Source organism: Rhea americana, unplaced genomic scaffold, assembly GCF_003343005.1.
Source record: "Rhea americana isolate MKP2758 unplaced genomic scaffold, rheAme1 scaffold_547, whole genome shotgun sequence".
In the NCBI taxonomy this organism is placed as follows: Eukaryota; Metazoa; Chordata; class Aves; order Rheiformes; family Rheidae; genus Rhea; species Rhea americana.
Genome location: NW_028186698.1, coordinates 2,373 through 26,926, shown reverse-complemented (window position 1 = coordinate 26,926; position 24,554 = coordinate 2,373). Strand labels below are relative to the sequence as shown.

The following is a 24,554-nucleotide window of genomic DNA, read 5'->3' as shown; positions in this document are numbered from 1 at the left end:
TGCGTTTGGGACAAGAATCTGTGCCAGATTCTGCATGAGAAGGTGCTTGCACTGCAAAAGGGAAAAAGTTTGTCCTTTATCACATGTGCCTGTGGTTACAGAGTTATTCTATTATTTTTGTGATGTAAATGTTAAGCAGATGGTCAAGATTGCTTCAGAAGTCTGACCTTTTCATTYTTCTTATTTCCCTAACTTTAGCTGAGTGGGGGAAGTTAGTCACGGAATTGCCAAGAAACCCCATGAGGACCAGATAACAATTAGGTGATAGTACACAAATGTCAGGCTTCAAAAAATTAATCCCAGTACAGTCACCCGGATGTGTTTATAGCAGATAATCTAAACACAAACATAATGTTCTAATCTGTATCATTGTACCTCAGTAACAGATGCTAAATGCATCCATTTTAACCTTTAGGCAATGCACTAGCATCTGTCACATAGATGCTTAAGACGGTATTTTGGAGTGGCTTATAATTTTTTTCACAATTGCATTTTCATTTCATAATATTCAACTGTCCCTTGAAATACTTAAAAGTGAGAACAGGAAGCTACATAAAAAACATGGAGTAACTTCAGAGGCTGCCAGAGCAATTAGGGAAAGTAAGTGTCGTAAAGCTGATACACACAGTCTTTATTCAATCAGGCCATTAATAAACCAATAAGCATTTTCTGTTTTTCTTTGGATGCTGTTTCTGGCAAAGGATAAATCTATTTTCTAGAGTATACCTATCATGCTGCTTCAAAAATTGTTAGGTTGAAGTATAAATATTTGGTTAAGTATCATAGGTTGCTGGAATCTATTTCATCTGCAGCCTTCCAGACACAGTAACTGTGATTTTTTTTTATTTGTTTGTATCTTTTTCTCTGCATACTATGAATTTATGTTTTGCATTTACATATAATGTTTAATTAAAGGAATTCTGCARTCTTCCTTTGGTTTTTAGTCATAAGACATTGCCTTTGTTCAGAGTTTACATTTGTCCTTGGAGGCAAGAAATAGCAAAGTACAGAGTGATATTTCTGAAGAGTTACCATCCTGAGGGGATAGTAATTTTCCTTGAACAGAATTAAACTGCAATGTACCAGATCACCAGGTTCAACTTCTGATAGACTGGTACATTTTAGCTCTCTAACATTAGCAAATAATTCCTCACAGTCATATTCCTGAAGAGGAAGATAAGATTCACTGACTGCCACTAGGAAATGAGAACAAAAATGGGATTTCATATAACTCCTGAAATGTTGCCTGCAGATCTCTCTGTAACATTTATTTTCAGATAGTGTCATATTTCACCTTTGCTGCATATTTGATTGTTTTCAAATCTTAGACTTTAAATATGCCAGGACGGTTAATCTATAGGCTCAGRGAATTAATGTCAGATAATAAATTCTCTGAACAAGGGGAAAGAAACCTGAACAGTTGGAGGGATGGGGGCATGACTGAACCACACAAAACAGAAACTGAATTTCAGTTCAAATACCAAACCAAATCATGGCAGAAAGTTCCTACACAAAGAATTCCAGAGAACATGGACACATAACTACAAAATAAGTACTAAGGAATCTTGGTGCTGAAGAAATTCTATAAGAATTTAATGTTGCCAAAAATATCACCTCCTTTCCAGCCCAGATAATAGGTGACATTTATAGCTGGTGTTTAATCTTCAGAAGACATTATATAGAGTGCCAGATTCAAAGTTAGAAAAATTGGACGTCAAAGTTTAAACATCTAATTTTAAAACTGTGATGTGGAAAAACCTCTGCACATTTACTGCAGTATTGTCAGCTGTCATCTTTTTCTTTTGTTATACAGTCAATTAAGTCTCTAGAGATGCATTAGTCTTGGAAGAGCTTAGCTGTATAGTAAGTATGGCCATTAGGCTCTGAAATGAAGTGGTTGCTACTGCCCTTCTCTGAGCACCTCGGTAGGTAAATCTTACCAGATTCTAGAAATGTGTTAGTCCTCACCTTAGGGGGACTCAGTCCAGCAAATGCTCTCAGAATATGGTTAGCACGGGCCCATAGGTTAGAGGTCCTTCCAAACCATGGGGTGGTCTTTGCCTTGCGCCAGAGTTGTGTCCACTTGTAAGAGGCTGCAGTTAGAGCACTCCCCCGAAGATGGGGCGTGTGGGTTATTGTGCCGGTACAGATGAAAGAAATTCAACTTGTGCTGCCTGCTTCCAGTGTAGGCACAATGTGAACTGAGGTAGCGTAAGGAATGAATGTGATGTGCTATTGGGCAAGCAGTTGCATTCTCTGACATGTTTCCAAAGAGCTGGGCTATTGAGAGCTTTGAAAATGAAGAGGTGAGTGCCTGCTATTTAGAGACTGTTTCCAGGCTGGGAATCCTACACTGGCTCCTCACAGACCTGACTAGAGCCCCCAGTGAGCTGTAGGATCTCAGATGTGCCCTCGCCTTCTTATAACTTTTTGTCTAGCCTTTTGTTTGTCCTTAGTGTGAAGTCTAAGTGAATTGAACTTATTTTGGTGACAATTAAGTTGTAACTGTACAGATATAAATATTTAATCTTGCTAGATAAATTATATACAGTAGCAGATGTCTCTTGTGCTAAAGCATTTAACTATGTAAGTCCTGTAATTATATCACAGTAGACAGAACCAYAGTGCAGGGAATAAGCTATCTTGTTATATTGTTTATTTGGACTAAAAGTCATAGAGTTACTGCTGAACAGCTGATGTGCAAAATCCTGTTTATGTTAGAGCCTGGTAATGGCTTAAATGAAACCAAATGATAACCTAAGTCTAAGGTAATATCAAAATTGTAATAAAATATTTCAGAAACCACATTTCAGTACTGAAARGGCTAGGTTGTCACAGTATGTAAGACAAGAGGTTCTCATACATTAAAATTACTGGTTTAGAAGATGGGCATCCAGACATGATGCAACAGTCAGTTTTCAGGATAAAGTCCTGCAGGGGTCAGTCCTTGAGCCCAAGTTTATCAGCATTCATAAGTGATGTGGAATGGGAAAATGGCAAGGAGACTGAGTCTTCCTGGTACGTGTTTGTCTTTAGTCTCCCTGAAGAATTACAGGAGGACTTTGTTGCATTATGTGTCTAGGTGATAACAAATGAAATGAGATATAAAGTTCAATGTAAGTAACATGAAGTGATGTACCAGGATTAAAATACGTATATACAAAATACTAATTTTACATATACAGTAATGGGCTCCAAGCTGACTGTTAAGGAAAATTACACCTAATAATTATCACAGACAATTTTGGAGTCTTTTTTAAAGAACATTTTCTGTAAATGTTTTTTTTTTTTTAAAGCAAGTTGACTATTAAGAAGGAAGAACAATTTGTTATGTCATTGCAAAAATTTCTGTTGCATCCATATGCAGTTCTCATCTTACTGCTTTAGAAGGGAGGTAGTAGAACTGGAAAATGTTTGAAGAACGGTGAGGAGGACAGTCAAGCATGTGCAATCGTTTAACATACGGAAGCAGCTTAACAAAATCATACGGTCTAGTCTGGAAAGTAAATGTATAAAATAATGGGAAAAGGAGAGAGAGATGATAGATGTCTATTATGTCATTTGAGACATTGCAAAGATGATTATTGTGTGCCTTGTACAGCATGAGAAGTAGAGGGCAATAAAAGCTGCTCAGAGCAAAGAACAGACTGCTCTTCATGTTATAGACAGCTCAGCTGTGAACTTCTTGCTTCTGAATGTCATGAACAGGAGGAGTTTGTATGGGTTCAAGGGAAACTGAACACATTCCTGGAAAGGAAGTCCATGGAGGATCAATGCTATGCCTACTGCTTTAAGAAATCCCTAGAATGCAAATTTCAGGAGAATGGGAAAATATTCTGGAGCCATTTAATATGCGTATGTTCTAAACTTATATATTTCCATAGTTATCCTGTAGTCATTTTTTGTAGGAAGCAAGATACTTAGCTAAACAGGTGTTTGGTCTGACTCACTGCTTATGCTAAGGCACTTTGTTTGGGAGGGAATTTAAATACTTAGCACATTTACCTGCCATGATGAAAAATGGGATTTGTTGCAAAGGAAGTCCAATTACAAATTTTGCAGCTTTTATGTTGAACAAGACAGTTGAAATTGCATATTTTCTTTCCATTCAAGTTTTCTACCCTTTCCTGCATGTATGGGAGAGTAGAGTGGAGAAGGGAAACGCTGCTTTTGTGTTACTTAGTTACACACGGTTTTTATGGCATTCATTCTGGACAACTGTGCAACAGCACTCAAATTTGTGAACAGAGAGCAGCTGGCTCCTTCAGATAACTACGGCCTTCAGTGTAAGTACAAAAAAGTAAACGAGTATGTAAAAATAGTGGGTACTTACCGTAGAACAGGGTCTTCTAAGAGCGTGAGAGTAGTTTTTACGTCCTGTTATCTTTCTGGTGATTATTTAAGGCCAACTATCGTGATGTGTATGCAGTCCCTTCCCAGGGCAGAGTTGTGCTAGGGGTTGTGTTGTTTCATGGGACTTCCTGGRACCAGGACTTTCCTTTCTTGAGTGAGAGCCCGCTGAGTGGAGCGGGCAGGCTGGGGCTTTCATTGTGTGCCTTTACACATTCGCAGAATGAAGCCTGTCATAATTTCAGACCACCATGCACGTAGGAAGCTGCCCCAGGAGTGAGTGGGGTAGAGGCTTGCTAAGGCCTCTTCCAATACAAGCACCATGAGGGAGTAGCAGTACCAGCAGGCAATAGTGCTAAAGCAAGCCAAGAGTTGCTCGTGGTGTGGAGGCTGGAGCTGTGCTGCTGGAATAATATTAGCATTCCTGTGTTCCTGGGACAGCAGTTTCCGAATCTTTCAGGAATTCATTGTTGAGTGGGTATTTGACTAGTTCAAAATATGTTCGGATCTCCGCACTAGYAGCTGCTTCCCCTCTTGCTGAGGCAGCCATCAGTGGCTCACTAGATGTTGCAAAATCTCTCTAAATCTCAGATCATCCCTGTGCAAAACCTGTGAGAGAAGTTTTGAGAGGTCATCAAAACTGGATGGGCAAACTATTTCATAGGTTTCATCTCAAAAACATTAACCATAACCTGACAGTTAGTGAATGGAACTGATGAAATTAGTGCAGTTTGATTGTTTATTTTCAATACAGATTTTCAGTGTATTTGAAAATCTTCCACATATATCAATTTTACTTTGATCTGTGGTGATTTGTGATAAAAATGAGATTATGCTAACAAGGAATTTTTGCAAGAAACTATATAGCTATTGTTATCCTTCAGAAAGGCTTAAATAACAGTCTTATATGTCCAAAGCCTTTGAAGAAGATATTTCACTAATTATATGCTAGACACATTTCCATGGATGCTTTTACTTGTCATGGGGATCAGAGGGTCTCAACACTTGTAACTGCTAGTGTTATGCAGTTTAAGCATGTTTATGCTTAAGTGCTTTGTAGATGCATGCATCACCACCAGAATGCTGGGTGCTAGTCTTAAACTGTTATGCCTTGTACTGAACACTGAAGGCCTAAACCTAAAGGCTGTGGCTCTGCTGACAAGACAACATCAGAATCCTGTACGCATGTCTAGGCATTTGCACTCTGCTGTGGGAAACCATCACTGAGCTACATACTTTCTTTTTTAAAAAAAAAAAAAAAACTCACTTTTTCTTTTATGCTTTCCAGTCCTCTTTGGACTGTTGAATAGCCTGGTGGAAGAAGGATTGTCCCTGGAGAAGATTTCTAATTTTGCTCCTTGGGTGCGCAGAAACTTCTAAAGAGCAGGCTGCAGGCTAATCCTGGTGGAGGAGGGCTGGGAAAGGTCAGGGGCCCCTGAGTCTTGGCTCTTTTTTCAGTGACTCTGCTGGTAAAGCCCCACAGACATTCTCCAAGGCTCTCTGCTGAAGACGAGAGACAGATCATTTTCCCCTCTGGATTTATAAGACTGTTTAAAGTTATGGCATCCTTAGGGCCCATGAGGCAGCCAAGGTCTAAGCAAATAGCTGGGAAAGCTGCAAACATGRAAAGTAAATAGATGCTGCATTTTTCATACAAGTAACTTCTCTCAGCAAGCTTCTTAGATGCAGACATGCCTGTTTGCCACAGCTGAGCTCTATACTAGTCTATACACTTGTCTGTATTTGGAAGCCAAAGTCCTGGCAGTTCCGGTTTCCTGACTTTTAAAACATTCAGTTTTCGCTATTCGTCTTTAAAATAATATAGCCTTTTGTGAGGCATGCATAAGTATGGTGATGTTCTCTCTGTATCACTCATAATACCAGCAAACCAGCTGTCAGATTAGTTCAGTGAATGTTAGATGTAGCAGTAGATTTATTACATTATTCCATCTGGTTTTGTAAATAAAGTTGTTTCTCTTGGAAATCAAAGCTTTCACAGCAATATTATCTTTTTTGTTAAAATGGGGGCAGTAAGCATTTAATTTGAAAATGAYCTATTTTGACAGTTTTAGGAGAGTTTTGTGTAACTTCATTTTAAAGTGGAAAAATCATGTTAGTATTGTCATCAGTTTTTACGCTCTGCTTAGACAATCCTTCAGGCTACTAAAATGCATCTTCTGGAATGTTGAAGTTGRTCAGTTTTATTTTATGCCAGAAACAGTAACAGGTATTTGCTATAAAGTAGAAAAATCTGCTTACTCCATCACCCCTTGCAGGTGACTACAATGATGAAAGATTCTGGAACCCCAGGAAGACTTCTTTTGCAATGCAAGGTTAAAGAATACCAAGTTTTGCCTTTTACTCCCAAATTGGTATTTGCCTTTTCTTCCTGAAGTTGTTCATATCATTCACACMTTTGTTTTAAAAAACTTAATGAGCACATTCATATCTCTCGGCTGTCGGTCTGACATATAAGTACCTATGCGTGTCCTTGTAAAAGGATGATTATCTTGCMTGTTATCATAATGGCAGTAAAAGATGCTTTCCTAGTCCATACTTAGTTTTAGCTTACAGCAGGAAAAGAAAACACAAGTAAGTGACTATGGTAAGAGTGAGCACAGATCTAGTTCATTAGAAAATAATACTCTTTGTCAAAAGACTTTTTCATACTGTAGAGGGAGAGTTGGTACTCCCTTTCTTGGTAATTACAAAGAGGAAAGGAGACAGGCAGAAGAATTCTGAGGAAGTCAATGCTGACACTGTAACATGTTAAAAAAGYTCACACCAATGTCAGGAACTGTAACACCCTGAAGAGACTAATCAAGAATCAGTGACCGAATTATGGTAACACATAGTGTATCTGAGTGACAAAGACTGTCACTAGTTTTTCCTCTTGAGATTTAAGAGGAAGAAATATTTTTATTTGGCAAGTGCAATGTATGTACCATAAATGGTTTTGAAAAATATGTATTTAGATGTCATTGTACTAAATTATTTTTCTTAACTCATCCTACTATATTGCATTATTCCTCATAAAGTTGAGGATCTGCTAAAATTTGGGCTCATGTTGCAATATATTTCTTTCTCATTCACTGCCTGTAACAGATTTATTTCATTCACTGACTAGTTATACAGTTAATCATGTGTGTAAAGTTTTTTTTTCCCATCTAGAATATTTCCTGGAAATAGTCCAGTTCTTTTGTACTATGTGAGTACTAGCACATCAATCAGACAGGAGGAGTTTATCTGTTTTCAWCTGCAAGGAAGTTAGTTTCAAGAATCCTTCATCTAAACCACCTCATCACGCAGTGCAGTTCTTTYTGTATTGATGTATTAATTACTAATCAAACTTGTTAATTAAATGAAGCCAACCAACCCTCTCTTCCTATCTGTTTTTTATTTTTCTCAACTATGTTGCATCATACATCCTAGTGCTCCTTCATATTTCTATCTATTTGGACTTAATCCGAACAGAAGTCCTCAGCTTTGCACTTGGAAGTTGTTTAATTTGACAGATTCCGTATTTGCGACATCAAAATAGGTTTCCATGGAAAAAAATTACAAGCTCTAATTAAAAATGCAGAGGTCACAAGTTTCCCAGAACCAGTAGGGCATAGATCCTAGGATGAAAGAAACACAACATAAGAAATCCATCCAGAGACATGTCATTCTGTAACTTTCCAGATCTGAATGAAGAATARCAAGTGTTCAGAAAAAGTACAAGCCTGAAATTCTGATCAAGCTCTCTTGTACTCATTCATATGCTGTATCTCTCCCTTTCTATTGGCATAAATTGCTTCTGGAAATCATACAGACCTGCCTGGTCATCCTTTCAAATTAGATATTCTCCATGTAATATTTAAGTGTTCTGTCAAGCACATGCTTACATAATTTCCTTTAAAAGCTGATGAACACTCAGTTAGGTGTCATTCATGTTCTTTTTCTTCAATACTTATTAATTTGTTTAGTCATTCATGATGTGTTGCTACTGCAGTACAATGTCAAGTTATCTCCAGTTTCCTCTCAGGACAGTTGCAAAGCCCTTCTGTCCTATGGAGGTAGAAAACTTGCAGTCTGAGCCCTACACACCCAAATACTGTTCTAGATACAAAAATTAAGTATCATTGCACTGATGACTGAGCTTGTCAAAGTACAAAATGACTCTTAGTAGTCTCTTCTCTCTAGAGAAGCTGCCTTTCAGCAGCAGGTCTCACTGTGCACATCTGCAGCCTTTTGTAATCAGCCAAAACTCAACCTGAGTCRTGTGGCCTCCAGAGACCCATTCTCTTGAGTGAAGGACAGTCAAAGGGTTATCTCAGAGGTAAGTAGACAATTGTTTTATGTGTGTTTTGATTAAACCATGTGTGGATCAGAAAAACCTGAGGTAAACTTTTGTATAAGGTTTCAGTTATCTGCAAAAGATCTTAAGAAAAGGTAGAGCAAGAAGCTCATGAGGTAGAGCTATTAYTCCAATGTATTGCATTTTTTTTTCTTTCTTCCTTTCTTCCTTTGGGGCTAGTTACTACTGGAATTCTGTGCTCAGTTTGTTGTTGGTGTTGGGTATGGGTCACTATCATGACTGTGGCCTCAGGCCACATCTCTTAAACTAGGGATGAAAAACTAGAGGCATACAAGAACATAAACTGATTTTGTTGTTAGCATAGTTTTTTTTTTTTTTTTTTTTTTTTTTGAACTGCAGAAGCTGACATTGGATTATGTATTTCAAAGCCTGTATGCTTTCAGTCTATTAGAAAAGACCATAATTGACAAATCAACAATAGATTCTCCCCCCCCCCCCCTTTTGGTTTTAAAGTACCGTGGCTAATTAGGATGAGTGATAGATGTCTGCATGAACTCTTACAAATGCTGATCTATAGTTTTATGAATGTAGAAAATGTCATTCATCTGTATTTAATGAGACTTGTTTATATTTTTGAAGTCTATGAACTGAGCTAATTGCCATGAAAAATTCTTGGCAGCTGCCTTGAAATGGTTATACCAGCTACTTCCTTTTACCATTCTCTGTCTTCTAATAAGAATTTTTCAGATAGTTATATTCTGAGGATCCAAAACTAATGCCTTTTGAGTGAACTGAAACAGTGTCAGATCTTAACTTTCTCACTTCGGTTGTAAATCACACTAGATAAGAGAATGCGTGAATTCAGATTGGAGTTCAGAGCGCAACCATCCTCCTAAGAAGGTACAAGCCTTGTACTTAACCCAGTTCTATGTTAATCGGTTACTTTGTCCTTTTAAATGAGTGGGAAAAATAAGCTAATGATTTAAAATTCCTTGCTGCTTAATATAATAACTTGATCATTTCTGTGTGCAGATAGTACAGGCCTGTTTCCTATCATAAAGCAACAAAAAGGACAACAACAGTCATTTTACATAAAGCCAGTATTTCCATTTTCCCATGTTAATTGTTGAGGGTTTTTTATTGCTATCTGTATTTCTTCTGCGTTGATTAAAATATACAGCAAGATCCTCTRAAGGAGAGGTATTATTAAGGGAAAATCTGAAGATCTTTTTTCTCTGAGTGGCGTCTTCTGAAAGATATCTCACCATTAAAGGTTTGTAGAAGGCAAGAAACTGGAGTAAAACTGTTGCAGAGAGCTTGAGGTAAGAGCATAGAGTGTGTAAACTCCTTTTGTACTAAAGAATCTGATTCAGAGTGTTGCTAAGTGCAAACAGAAATATTTTTCTAGTAGTTGCCAAACAAGCAGAAGGCTTTCTGTGTTTCTTTTAACTATTTGGAAGTTAAGGGAGGAGAAAGAAAAATATCTCTCTAGGCTATCAGAGACTTTAGTAACACTCAGAATGCTGGGATGTGGCTGGCTTATCTCATGCTCCCCTGAAGAGGAAGAAGTCTGGAGCTGAAATCTTGACTTGTGTTTAGCTGCAGTGCGTTTTTAAAGCAGTGCTTCTGTTATCCCAGAGCTCTGCTGTTTCTCGCCTAGGAAACCAGCTTTGTTTCTGGATTCTTGGACAGCAGGCCTTTCTGGTGGACTGTATGTCTGGAAGGTTAAATTGCAGCAGACAGGTGTAACAACTCTAGTAGTAATTRGAAGAGGTAGTGGGTGAATTATGGGCGAAAGATGTATTAAAGATACTTCTGGACCTGGGAGAAACTTGGAGTGAGCATTAGCTCTAAGCATAGGCAATAAAGAACAGGGCAAGAGCAAGCTTTTATGGTACTACACGGAACTTTAAGGACTATTTAATGGAAGAGGCATTATCTAAATATGTATGAGATCTGTCTGGATTCAAGAGGTATATGCTAGGTATGGATCAGTGATCAGGAGGCAGATTGTTTATCTTGGTCTGTACAATTCTCATAAATCGTGTAGCTCCTTTGTTTGTTCTTGTCCTAGACTCTGTGTATCTGGGTAAGGTCCTCCTTTGATGGAGGGCTGCGTCGCCCACATTAACTGTCAAATGGAATTGACAAATGGTAGCACACGTTTGCATTGACTTCTTTGCTGTCAGATTGCACTACAGGTTAGTTGTGGTGAAAGGGCTAGAAGCAAAAGGTGGAACTTGCTCTGTGTGTGATAAGCACAATACAAGCATGGATTCTAGAGGAATCTGGCCAGTATCCTAGTTATCTTACCCTGCTGATATTAATTTTTAAAAATGAAAGCATGCTTATGGAAAACTATAAGCAAAGCTCACACTTTTAAGAAAGGTTTTGATTTACTCTTATCAGACTATAGATTAGATATGACTTCCCAAAAATAAGCTTTCTATAAAAGCAGGTCACCAGTGCACATATGAGAGAATTTTTTCCAGAAACTGTGTTAATGCCACTGTGTTATCTGATTTTGGTTTTGCATGTTAACAGAATGCAACTTCATTGCAATTTAGGATGAGTTAGTATTTGATCAGACTAGTTAGTTCTTTTACTATACTCCTAAATACTATTTTAGCTGCTTGTGGCTCTTTGTTAAAAATGCACATTTGTAACGAGCTGAGCGCTTGCTAGATCGGTAGTCTATGTTGAAGTCTGTTGATGAGAAGAGCAGTTTGTCCTTGTATTTATTGTTTCCTAGTGCTGATCTGATCTACCACAGCGAAACTGACCTCCTGAAAAGCTTCCCAGCCTGATTAATTTTAATCAATAATTTGGGATTAGTCAGCATGCTAATCTTTGTATTCTTAGGTATGCATAAATTAAGGATTTATCTTCAACCATCTTTCTACAAAACTTGTAATGAAAAGAGCAGCTTTTTTGTTAGGGTGCTCAAGCTTTACTCTGCCAGTGATGGAGTATATTGGTCCTCTCTCATCATCTTTTTATGAGAAATTCTGAATAATACATTTTTTATAGGTGCAGTTGCCAAAGGATGCAGGATAGTTTGTCAGTGCACACTCTTGGTAGCATGTGACAAAGTCTAATTGCTTTTCAGCTCTATTCAGTGGCCTTAATGCTGTGAGTGCCGTAATGATGTCAGAGACTTGGCTGTGTGTCCAGATTTTTGTTGAGCTGGACTAATATGAATTGGCCCTTAGTTGCAGTGCTTGATTAGAAGGAAAAAAAAAAGAGAGAGAGAGAGAGAAAGAGACAAGTCAGCTCCTCTGTCATGCACTGGAAGTATTGAGTTGCTCTGGTCTGGGTTTTCACTGGTGCCATTTAGTATAATGACATAATCTACAGAAAGGTGGGCGGGGTGTATTTTTTGTCTTAGGGTTTTGGGGGTTTTGATTTTTTTGCAACAGCTAGAAAATTTCATGGGGTTATTACCAAGGACATGATAGGAGATTTTAATAGTTTATATAAACATACTGAGTTTAAAAACTGAAATCGGAGGGAAGAACAGATTGGGGACTAGAATCTAGACGTTTCTTGCACCATGACTCAGTGGTCATTGCATCGTTACACAGGTTAGCTTCTGCTCCTGCAACCTTTAGGAGATACTTTAATTTATGTATAACACAGTGCAAGGTTTTCAGCAAATTGAAACGTGGACATTGTGTTGTTGGTCATTATAATAAACACGAACAGTTAATTAATAGGTTCATTTTCAGGATCTATTGCAAAGGGTTAATATATGACATCTCCTTACCTCAAWGACAAACATATTTTCATATATAAGAATATTTTGAATACACATATCCTAAATGTTCATTTCAGTTATCAATGAGAGAAGGCGGCTATTATATTGTCTTTGTGGCTGACACTTGGGAGAAGAAGGAAAAAGTCATTCCCCGTTAGTCACTTATCTAAAGCATTTTGTTCCATACATAAGGATCTTTGAAATGAAAGAGTAAACTTCTGAGAATGGAAACAATGAAGCTTCTTTCGTTGCACTTCTGAGTGGATTTACTGTGATAACCAGTAATAGACAGCAGTTCTCTGAGGCAAACCATGTTTGCATGTGTTTGGAAATATATTTATTGCAAATGAAAGCAAACAAAGCAATGAGATATTTTTCATCCTCCATAAGCTTATCTATTCTGTGTATGTGTGTGCTGGTTATTTTCGAGAGAGGGAAGAACACGCAGAAGGACCACTGTCCACATTGTAAAATCTGAGTGGAGTTACGGCAGCTGCCTCTGCAAGTGAACAGACTCCACTCCGATTTGTTCCTCAGCTGAGTCTGCCTATTCTCCAAATCAGTCCTGTCCTCTAGACCCCCAAAACTCCATTCAAACTCCTACTCTATTCAGGACCTCAAGTCTGCTCTTGTACCACAACAAAAATATTCAGCTGTATCTTACACAAGTTGCTTAATATAGAAGRGATGTTCCACAGGGGATAACACAGGAGGACATATGCATGTTTTTAAACARTTGTGCTCTTTCTTTGTCAATGCATTTGACAGTAGTATGGCAAGAAGCCTCAAATTTAGCTGTAGTTCTATAGAATACAGCAGGCCCTTTAAAAACTTAAAAGTGCAATGGAAGCTCAAGCAAAGACCTTCAGATACCCCTGTGCTTGGAGGCATGGGAACTGAAGACACTGCCTAAGACACACTCTTCGTATTCTGATTGCTTTGCCTCAGGCTCATTGAGTCATAAGTGAATTTATGAAGTCTGTTCGTTTTTGCCATGCTGGAACAAGCTTTCATAATTATTTCTAGATGCAATTCTGAAATTGTTCAGAATTGGAAGAGTGAACTAAACATAAACAGCATTCCTTTTCCATTGCAAGCTGTGACAGTCTAGGGAGTCAGTCTTACAGTACAGGTAATTTTAATAAATTTTATGATACGGAGGCTGTCATTTGAGGGCCATGTCAGAGATGGTTTTGCGCAAACTGTTAAGTTAGAACTACTGCTTTTACAGCTGGAAGAACTGTTCTATATAGTCTCTCCAACAGCACAAGAACTTTGCAAGGAAGCAAATCCTCAGTGTAGAACAAAGCAATGTAGCTGTCAATACTGACCTTTAAAAACTAAAGAATTTCTGTGCCTGAGAGTGCCTTGTAGAACTCAAGAGTATTTCTTTATGATAAATTTTTGAATGCAGTCTGTGATATCTGGATGTATCACAAGTGTATATTTACTCTTAAACAACCGAAAGAATTGCCACTACAAATTTGATTGGCAAAGCAAAGACATCTGTGAACAGACTATGTGCAGGGAATTTACTATGGATGGTCTTTCAGAAAATTGTTCTTGCACAGCTATTCAGTAATACTTGCATGCTTGTGAAAGGTCACACTATCTGATTCCTTTTCTCTTTCTCCCATGAATGAGCACTTTCCAGATTAGCCTCAATGAAGGCTTTGTTTCTGTCCTCAATGTTTAGCACAAACTTCCTGGTGATCAGAATGAGAAATCCTGTCATAAAGGAGATTTATCTTCTCTGACTGCCAATTTAGAAATATTGCTTATTGGCAGATGGAGCTGAGAGTTTAGTGAAAGCATTTAGTTAAGTCCTTAAGCTTTTTACTCTGTAGGACCCAATGCAGATGTCCCACCAATAGAGCTTCTGGAAAGATTATTCTGATACTATGTGCAAGACAGAGACTTTTCACCTTTCACCTTGAAAACCTGTCCTGCCCTATTGCATATGTTTTTCCCCATCAGGCAAGAGAAATATGGAGGCAGGTGTGGTAACTTGTCCAAGGCCAAACAGGAAAGTATCTGCTAGACCTGTGTCCCTGGTAGTTCAGGGACAGGAAACTCAGCAGAAAACCACACTTGCTATCATATGGGGACATACAGGAGCTCAAAAGCAGTTTCTAGTAATAATACAAGTAACACGGGCAGCTGTTCCCAGAGTTTATATTGATGTGCTAGGAAGTTTAATTTACTGCAGCTATGGACTGCATAAATAATACATACAGACAATGATAAAACTTTTTTTTTTTTTTTTTTTTGAATCTCTAGACTATGGATTCAGTTGATCTGAAAAAATATGTACAAGGAATATAAGAAATTAGGTTTAACTTCCAATGACAGTTATTGAAAAACAATCAAGAAAAGCTACATGTTTCTCTTTTTGTGATACCTTCTCCCTCAACTGGAATTCAGGTCTTTCTAAAAGAAAAATTGGATTTTCAGCCATCATCCCAGACATTTTTGAGTAATTTAACAGGGAAAGCTGGGCATCTACTCTACCAGAGATCTAGGAAATATTTTATAAATTATATCACAGTAGAATGAAAACCTTCCTTCAGCTGTATGGACTAAGAGACAAGAGATTATATATGGCATTTTTTTTCTGTTTTCTAATGGAAACTATTGTCTGACATTGCTATGGCCATAGTTTTCTAATTGTTCAAAGTAATTTGCCCAGATTAATGCTCTCTGTTCAATTCATTTAATGTGATTTAATTTCATAACACTACTTGCTTTATCAGTAGTCAAAATAACCCCTGAAAAACCCCAGGAGGCAAAAATACTTGTCGAGTTTAGCTGTTGAGGCTGGATGGCACTGCTTCATGAAAAATGAAGTAATTGTTTTGCTGAAAGAAACCATCAGAAAAGTACTAGGTCTATCAGAATTTCATCAAATGTGTTATTTGGTCATAAATTGGCTTTTATTTTTACGTTCATCATAATGCTTTTTTGTCTCTGATAATCCGGGAGGGCGGTGAGACTTTCCTAAACCTACACTACAAAATCTTATACAGTTACCAGTAAAAAAATCCTCACCTTATTTTTTTCATGAGTTGAACTTAGCATTTTAAATATTGCAAAGATGCACATGAATGCAATTTCTATTTCAACTTCATGTTGAAAGTGTAAATGTATACGAGATCCTAAAAGTGAAACAAGATCACGTAAGTGCTGAAGTGGGAAGGCACCTCTGGAGATCTCTGATTCAGCCATCCCTTTGCCCACCATTCAAAGCAGGTCAACTAAAGCAGGTTGCTTAGGGCCATGTCCAGTGAGGTTTTGAAAATCTCCAAAGATGGAGACTCTACAACCTCTCCGGGCAACCCTTTCCCAGGTCTGACCACCCTCATAGTAAAAAAGTTTTCTCATGTTTGGAATTTCCTGTATTTCATTTTGTGCCCGTTGCCTCTCACCCTGTCACTGAGTGCCAGCAAGAGTCTGTCTCTGCCTTCTTTACTGTCTCTCATCAGGTATTTATAAACAGTGATAAGATCCTTCCGACCCTTCTTTTCTTCAGGCTAAACAATCCCGACTTTTGCAGCCTCTTCTCATAGGTCATATGCTCCAATCCATTAATCACCATAGTGGCCTTTCACTGGACGTGCTCCAGTATGTCCATGAAAAAATGTGTTTCTGGAACTGGAAACTACCTCCAGGTGTTTCCTGATATTGAAGAGGGGAGGATCTGAACATAATGTCAGGAACACACCTGAGGTTTATACCTGGACTAGTAACATATTGGGAACTTGGACAGCTCATCTGAGATATCTTGTAGGCACTTAATGTTAAGTTTTCCCATAAATGCTCACACACGTGAAAAAGGTGGGGAGCTACATGGTCTATAGGGCTTGGAGATGAGCAGTAGGAAGACAACAGTTGTGGTGTAGCCCCTGTCACTCACTGGGAACCAAGTTGATCCAGGTCACATTGTGCATCTCTGCTACTGGTACAGAAACACTGGAGCTTGCCCCATGCAGAACCACCTTGGGTATGTCAGATTTATTACTTCAGTTGCTGCTTCTTGTGAATACAGCTATAGCTCTTCTAAGACCAGAACAATGGAACAGGCACTTGCAAGCAGCATTCAGATGAATTTGTACTAAGGGAGATGAGCCTGATTTGCTCAGCATTCTCACCTTGTGATGTGGCAAAGACCTTACCTTGCATGCGGTACAGGACAAAACTTTCCCAGGGCACTTCTGTAGCGCTTTGCTGAAATAGGCCCTCTTGGAAACAGGCTGCCAGGCAACACAATGCAACCTTGCTAAAGGGATGGGGCAAGTGAAAAGTTATTTGCAAATAATAATTTCCTTCTGGACAGAGATAAAGCCCAATGAATTTCTATCSCAATGATACAAAGGCTTTAAACTGCTGAAAAACAGCATAGAGCACAGAGACAGAACATGGCTTTACTCAGCTTCTAAAACACTAGGTGACATCTTAATGGCTAAAGGAGTCCTTAGAAAAGCCAAGTATTTGCATCCAAATGTTTGTTTCAACCTGCTGATGATAGTTTAGCGTATGCTGATTGCTTCTTAGATCTAGTAGAAGAAGAAGGAAAAAAAATCATGTTACTTGAGGAGCAAAATTCTTATGGTAAATTTCCTATACTAAAAAGATGATGYAAGCAAACATCATTTTTTTTAAAAAAAAAAAAAAGCAACCCTGAAGTTGAACATGAAGGAAGAAATTTTAAGCAGAACCTGGCCAGAAACTGACAGTCAACTCAAAATACATACAGCATTGTCTGCTAAAGCCCTAGAATGTCTACCAGACATCTCACTACTTTATGAGCCTAGTTTTGGTGACACAAACAKAAGTGCTTTTAGAGCAGCCCTTGGGACATGAGCTCACAGCCTGCCAGTCCAGACCTCAGTTCAGTTGGAGGATTTGTCATAAGCACAACAGGCAAGTCAGCAGTTGAATCCCCCCGACAAGGTTGTTTCTTTAGATTAAGCCTCCTGATGCTGCATGAAAAAATATTTCAAGGGGGAGGCAAGTGAAACCTTATACCCTGACACCTTCATGAAAACGCGCTTCGACTGCAGACCGCAATCCGCACTGCGCGGCCAGTGCACGCATCCGCCCCGCGGCCGCCGCAGCCCACGGCGCCCTGCCATGCACCGTGCAGGGCAGGCAGACAGCTCGCGCGTGCGCATTGCGGCAATGGCGCTCGCTGCTGCCCTAGCTTGATCACACCCTGTACTGCAGCCAGGCGGCTCACGCATGCGCACCGCCGCCTGCCCCGATTTCTACTCCTTGGCTGGAGCACGCTGCAGCAGTGCTGAGAGTAGGCTCACACAGGATTGTTGCAGCTCTCTGCCTTCGTTGCCGTCTCCCGTGTTTCCCTAAGAGGTAAGGCAGGTAACCACCCAGTCCCGGTGCTCAGAGACCGTCAACATAGCCTGTCTTTGCTCGTTGGTGCTGCCCGGTGTCTCCGGGGACTGCAAACTCCGAGTTGCTCCGTGGTGCTTACTAGCCGGGACTGTCTCTGGCCACTCCCTCCGCTTCCTGCTGGGAAGAGCTCTCTGCGGGCGGCGCGGCACCAGCGTCCGGCCGCCCGGGGGCGGCCGAGAGCGCGGCCGGGCGCCGTGCAGGGCTCTGAGCACGAGGGGGCGCCATTGCCAGGCCGCGTCACCTCGTGGGTCGGTTAACCCGCCGCGGCGCATGCGCAGTGACTGCCGCACCATAGCGGCGGCGCGGGGGTGACGGGTGATCCCATGGAGACACGTTAGCACAGATGTCCGTGCAACGCGATGTGTAACCTGAGTAGTTATTCACAGTATGTAATAGCAGCATAGTTTTATTAGTAACAGATTAATTTATAAAAGGCATTCTTATCGATATCAGTTGTACTGTGCGTCCCCCCCCCGGCTCAGTCTCACTTTAGAGAAAAGGGAGTTTACAGCGATTTTTGGTGGAGTCGTGATGGGTGGATGAACAGTTACAAACAGATTTTCTTTGTTTCTTCTCAGCTACCTCTCGCTGCCCCCCTCACCCCTGACCATGGCCAGTGTGGATAACAGTGCTTAAGGAGAATGCTAGAATAAATTTGCAGGACAGAGAATAGCCTAAAAAAATAAAAGACTCATGAAAATGTGAAAAGAACACCGAAGGACTATGGGAAGCCCCAACCATGGGGTTTAGGCTCATCCTCAGAGGAGGCTAAATGTCTTGCTTCAACCTGTAGTACAATGAGTACTATTACTACCTTTAATTACTGAAAGAATTGTGAAAGCAGATGGGACTGGAGAGGATGGATAGCAAATTTTGGAGCGTATGTAAACACATGTTAACAAACAGCAGCCCCTTCTTAAAGTAGAAACAATTTAGACTTAAGTAATAGAAGAATGTAGCTTTGGATAAAGTGGAGAGACATTATGTCAAACACCCTGAAAGCCTTGGAGAAGCAGTCCAAAAACCTGATACCTTCATGGCCTTATCAGTCTTTTTGGTTTGTTTGGCAGGGTAGTCCCCCGAAAGGGGACATCTTGAAGAGAAGCAGCTAGACCTAGTGATCAAGCTGTTTGTTTTGGTCATCACTTGTGAGGCAAGTGTCCGAGCGTAAGAGGACTCTGGGAGCTGAATCAAAAAGGTAGTAGGTTTGAAATAGAGATGGGCAAACCAAGTGCTATTGTTCTTCTGTGTAGTTAAAGACTGAGGGCATTGTCAGTTAAGCATGTGTATATAAGGGTGTGAGAAAGGATACGGAACAGTAACAATAATACTGAAGCAGAATAAAAATAAGGTTTTATAAAAGATGGCGTAGATAAGTATTGGGTGATGTGCCTGCCTGTCTAATAACCTAGCCCTAATTGCTGTATGTAACGTTTCTAAACGGTTTACCCTGTACTTTATATGGCAAATGCTGTATTAAGACCTTTCCTTTAAGAAAAAGGAAAAAAAACCAAAACAACAAAAAATGGCAAAGAGAAAAAGAGCATGCATAAATCTAAGCCTTTCATTGAAAGTAAGATGCAAGTTTCTCTCTTTGTTACAGAGATGGAACCAAGCAACAACAGCAAATGCTGWCAGAGAAGAAAGCTGGACAAGCAGTCTTTTYGTGATTAACACCTAAGTGACAGGATGAAACAAGGAAGCAAAAATGCAGCAGACCCTTGATATCACCAGAAACTGCTGCAGTATGAGGTGTTCTGCCAAGGGTAAGTAAGGCAACTCCTCATAATAACTATTAGATATTTTGGCCTCCCAGAGGCAGCACTGAGGCCTAAGTAACCCATTCCTACCCTGTGGATATCATTAACTGCATCTCCCTTAGWTTTGCTTTGGTTGTTTCTATTTTGTTTTGTTATCATATGTGCATAGATAGAAAGGGAAGGATAAAATACTTACTTTTTTAGATGAATTGCCACGGCTTAAGTTGAAGAGACCAGAAAAACGTAAGCAAGCTGGAGTGATAAAACCAAATGGAACCAGCTAAGAGCTGTCTCCATCTTCCAAAGGGGAAAGCTCGTTCCTCTTGGTGAGGAAGGACCACTATTAGTGATCAGAATAATAGGTCACCAGCGTATAATAGAAGGTATGAATGTRTTACAAAAAGTATGCTAAGTTCTGTGTATGTGACTTTATATGCTTATGAAGCATTGTCTTTTAAGAGCTACAAGACAGCAAATTATTCTCTTAGGGAAATGATAGTCAAGTGACCATAGCTACCAAAGAGGAAGTGAGAAAGAGAGAAGTATCTGAACTGTAAAATTAAGAGATTGTTTTCAGAGGGCTCAGTTAGTGCAACTCCAAGTTAGTTACCTAGCAGTGGTATTTGGGGAAATAGGAAGACAGTAGTTAGAAGTAAGGTAAGCCTTACTTCTAGCCTTGTGGAATTAAAGCTCCTTCTTGTCATTTCCAACTTAGAGCAGTTTCAGTAGGATTTAATTTTTGGTAGTATCAGCAGAGCATGGCGGAAATTCCTGGAAAGGAGTCAGGAATGGAGCTGGAAAAAGGAATATGACACTGCTTTCACTAAACTGAAAGGAGTGGTTGTAAAATCTCTTACCCTAAAGTTCTCAGGACAAGGCAAGACTTTTCAGTAAGAATTCCCACATCTGCTGAGTCCATGGGAGCAGTGCTGCCACAAAACAGTGGTAAGGGGAAACTGGCTGCCAATAGTATCATCCTTACATCCCCTTTGGGGCAAGAACAAAAATTCTGCAGCTGTGAGGAAAATTGTTTAGCAACGGTCTGGGCTGTAACTGTCTTTGAGACTTTTACCTTTGATAACACAGAGGTAATCCAATGCGCTCAGGTCTCTCTAAAGTAATAACGTCAAGGAAATGAATAGGCAGCAGAGTATCGTCTATCCCAGTGGCTCAGTGGGCAGTAGTCTTAACAAGCGTGTGTGGGGGGGTTACTGCGCAAGTGTTACAAGAAGTGGATCTCTTTCTGCGTGTCTGAATTTACTGATGGACAGAACACAGTTGTGCCAAAAATGTGGGCACAGAAGGTTTTGGAAAGGATAACCTCTAGCGTCTACTTAGTCTAACTTCCCTYTCACAGTCAGCCTGACTGTCATCATAGCTTCCAAAACAGGGGGTGGGGGAAGCCGTATTTGTAGCTTGCGTATTCCCATTTACCTTAATTTTTTTTTTTTTTTTTTTTTGCTTTGCTTTGCTTTATACTTTTGTAGGGCAAAATGTATTTCACTATGCCTCCATCAACAAGCACTGGCTGACAAAGTCCCCGCAGAGACTCTTAGGCGATATGGAAGAGTTCAGATATGCAGCCTGCCAGAAGAATGTCACCCAGGACAGGTCAGTAGCCTAGAGCTATAGGTGCTGATGCATATGGATTGTTCTGTCAGACAGAAAGAAGTTTTCTTTTGTTGCAGAAATTTTAGCTTGGCTTTTCACCCTACAGTGGTAGTATTTTTATGTTTATAAACTATGTTAATCCTAGGCGTGTGAAACATCAGGGAATGACTATATGCTGCCATGAAGAACTACAGGCCACTGCCCTCAGATCTTTTTAAGTTATGTGTCAAGAGCAGACAGGAGAATCCAAATGCCAGTGAAAAGGTTCTCTGCCTGGTGCTGACAAGGAGCCTTTGGCTTTAGGACGGTTGGCAGTGTCCTTACCTGAATTGTGAGTAATAAGCCAAAGTTCATGGACCAGCAAAAAAGAAGAGGAGGGATTGCAATGGGTAGCCCAGTCACTATGGCATCGCTGTTGCTAGCAAGGCCACAAGCTCTGTGTGAAGCCTCACCTGCCTCTTTGGAGCTTTATTCTGGTCTGTTTACCTGGAATAACCAATGTGACCTAAAATAAGAATTTCTGTGGCTRGATGGGTAAGCTGTGACCCCACGTGTCTTTGCTTTGCTGCTTCATGTCATAACAGCACCTGGGTCTTTTAAAAGTAACAAAGAAAAAGAAGATAAAAATCTACACCTACACATAGCTGGGTGCAACGTATGAGTAAAATTCATGCACTGCAGGGTTAACATTCAACACATTGGTTAAGCTTTGTCTATTAAAGGTATTAAGTATTCTGCAATACTCATCTTTGCCATCTTCCTTGAACATGACTTTTATTCTGGTGCAGTCGTAATATTTTACTGTTCATTATTCACTCCTCCCAGATTCCAGCTATGCTTTCATAGTCATGTGAAAATCACAAGTAACAGTACTGTCGCTATGTCTAGCAGCTTCTCTTTGAGTTGTTTTTCTCTGTTGTCCTCACACCATCCCTGGAACTTAATTTAAGAAGATAAGGAACTCAATTTAAAAAGGCAATATAACCACCACTAGGTGGTTATATTTTTGGAAGACTTTTCCAAAGCTTTAACTGTGATTGATGAAGCTATTTCATCTGAGATGACTTAAACTACGTTCATCTTTTACAAAAGCCTGAACCGTTTCYTTTATGGTTGGGTTTTTATTTGGTATCTTTTCCATAAGCTGCCATACAAAGTTTCCAGGTCCTGCTCTTTCTAAAACAGGGTTTTTGTGTGTGTAAACTAAAAGTGTTATTAATTACTTTTTTTGGTTCTGTCTATCACAGAACTCTCTCTGCCAGGAGGCATGTGGTGATGAACAACAGTATTCCTCTGGACTCCTCTTAGCACAGTTATCATGAGCAGTAAATGTGTAATTTCAGTAACTTACTAAATGCAGCTTTGCCTTCAAAGTCAAAGGGACAGAATTAAGGTGCAAATAAGCCRTCTTAAAATGCTGTTGTTGAAAGCTTTAAATTTTTTTTTCAATGTATCTTGTTTTTCCTTTTTGGTTTATCATAATATGTACATGTCATAAATCTCTGAAACTGTTCAACGTCTGTTTTACAATTTCATTCCTGTTTAACAAGCACCATCTACTATTAGGCTCTCAGGAATGCAGYGATAACAGAACTACATATATTTTGAGATGTGCCTTTCCAAAGGTGGTTTGGCCAGGTGGCGGAAGATCAGTCAAACCATTTAAGACTACCTCTAATCTGTTTAATTTCATTTTGAATTTCTTCCTTTCTTTGCTTTCTCATAGGGTATCTGTCAAATGCCCTCGGCATCTGCCCTAACAGATAAAGAAGATGGAACCACCTATTCACATTCCACATAGAAAGACTGACATATGATACACAGTAAATGTGAATACACTAGACCTCTGGTATGTCACAGGTATTTGTTTGAATATGTGCTTTCAAATATGTAGTTCCACATTCAGAATGTGACATTTACTGAGTGCCTAATTCCTTTTGTGCAGTGTGGAAGCAAGTGTATATAGCTGCCAATCTCTACAACAGGTTATTAGTGAGAATGAGAATGCTGTATTTCAACTGATGACTGCAGAACAGGCTCCTTTGTGTTTAGTTTCAGAATTATGACCTACTTCGTCATTCTGCTTTGACATTATTTCTTGGCAGGAATGCTAGTGCTTTAACTGTACAGTGGTTGAAAGCAGTAATTTATAGGCCAGAGCAGTTTCTCTGATATACATTTCATTCTTGTATCAGGCTTCTGGGAAAATATGGTACAGAATTCCAGAAAGTACACCTTTAAGTAGGTACACCTTTTAAATCTAGAAATGCGTCTGAATTCCAAATGGCTTATAACTTCATATTTGTCTTCAACATACTCCTTTCTTTTACTCTTTTTCCAGGCTTACCTCCAGCAATCAGTATTACSATGGTGTATTGTGTTTCACAGGCAACAATATATTCAGAGCACAAGAACTCCTGCTCTGAAGTGGGCTTCATAATCAATGACCACAGGACCCGTGCTCTGGGCTGGTCACTTTAGGCCTTTGTGCAGAGTATCCTTTCTAGTTGCATACCCTGCACGAGCCTCTGCTTCAACTGTTTTCCCAATGTATTGGAAATGCTTCTGGTAAATACTGTAGTTTCCTAAATTTTTCACTGTGTCCTTGCTGATACTGGATACCACGATAGCAGGGGGAGGCTACCTACATGTATGCAAGGAACACTGTGACACAAAGCTACCTCTTTGGCCCACCTAATCTACTTTAGAAAATTTTGGTTTTGACCTAACGATTGGGTCTTTGATTGGCATGCACAGCATGCATTTGTTTCCCTGTTCTTTTACAAACATTAKCTATGTTCTTCACTTGTTTCTTCAGAGGGGTGAGTTGCTGCCGGAATTACCGGGGAGGCCCTGACTGCTGGATGTGCAAAAACAACCTTTGACTACATTGAGACGAAGACATGTAAGCCGAAGGATCAGAATAAATAACTTCTTGTCAAGATTTGTTTCCTAGCAACACATTGATAAAGTCCTGTATGAACAATCGTACTGGGTCAAGTGCATATTCAGTCCATGAGCCGCATTTGGGGCGAGGTGGTGCCGGGGTGGTCCCGGGACAAGGGAGCTGCGGCTGAGCACCGCCCACTGAAAGCGGCAGGGCATCTGCAGCGCGGAGGAGGTGAGCGGGGCCAGGGKGTGCGTTCTGTGCGTCCGGTGCAGACAGGAACGTCTTGGGCAAGGTGGCACAAAGTGGGGCGCGCCGGGGCCATGGAGGGCGGTGGGAGAAGGAGGTGCGCCGGGGCAGTGGAGGGCGGGGATAAAGGAGGGTGCGCAGGGGGAGGAGGGGAACGTCCTGCGCCAGATGGGGTTGGTGTCTAGGAGAGGGGGATCCCAGGGGATGCCCTAGGCAGGATTGCGGGGGGGG

At 40.1% G+C, this 24,554-nt stretch overlaps 1 protein-coding gene across 12 annotated transcripts in view; it reads left to right on the top strand.

Annotated features, from left to right (window-relative positions):
- Window positions 1-24,175, top strand: part of LOC146588038 (uncharacterized) — a 136,681-nt gene extending 112,506 nt beyond the window's left edge. For 10 of the 12 annotated variants that reach the window (XR_014897511.1, XR_014897509.1, XR_014897508.1 and 7 more), the window contains 6 exons: window positions 8,536-8,671; window positions 18,887-19,014; window positions 19,420-19,582; window positions 21,064-21,187; window positions 22,914-23,036; window positions 23,529-24,175. The gene's annotated coding sequence lies outside the window, so the exon portion shown is untranslated. Of the gene's footprint in view, window positions 1-8,535; window positions 8,672-17,606; window positions 17,775-18,886; window positions 19,015-19,419; window positions 19,583-21,063; window positions 21,188-22,913; window positions 23,037-23,528 lie in introns of those variants that run through there. The other 2 variants (XR_014897514.1, XR_014897513.1) reach the window with 2 other exon arrangements.
- The last annotated feature ends 379 nt before the right edge of the window (window positions 24,176-24,554 follow it).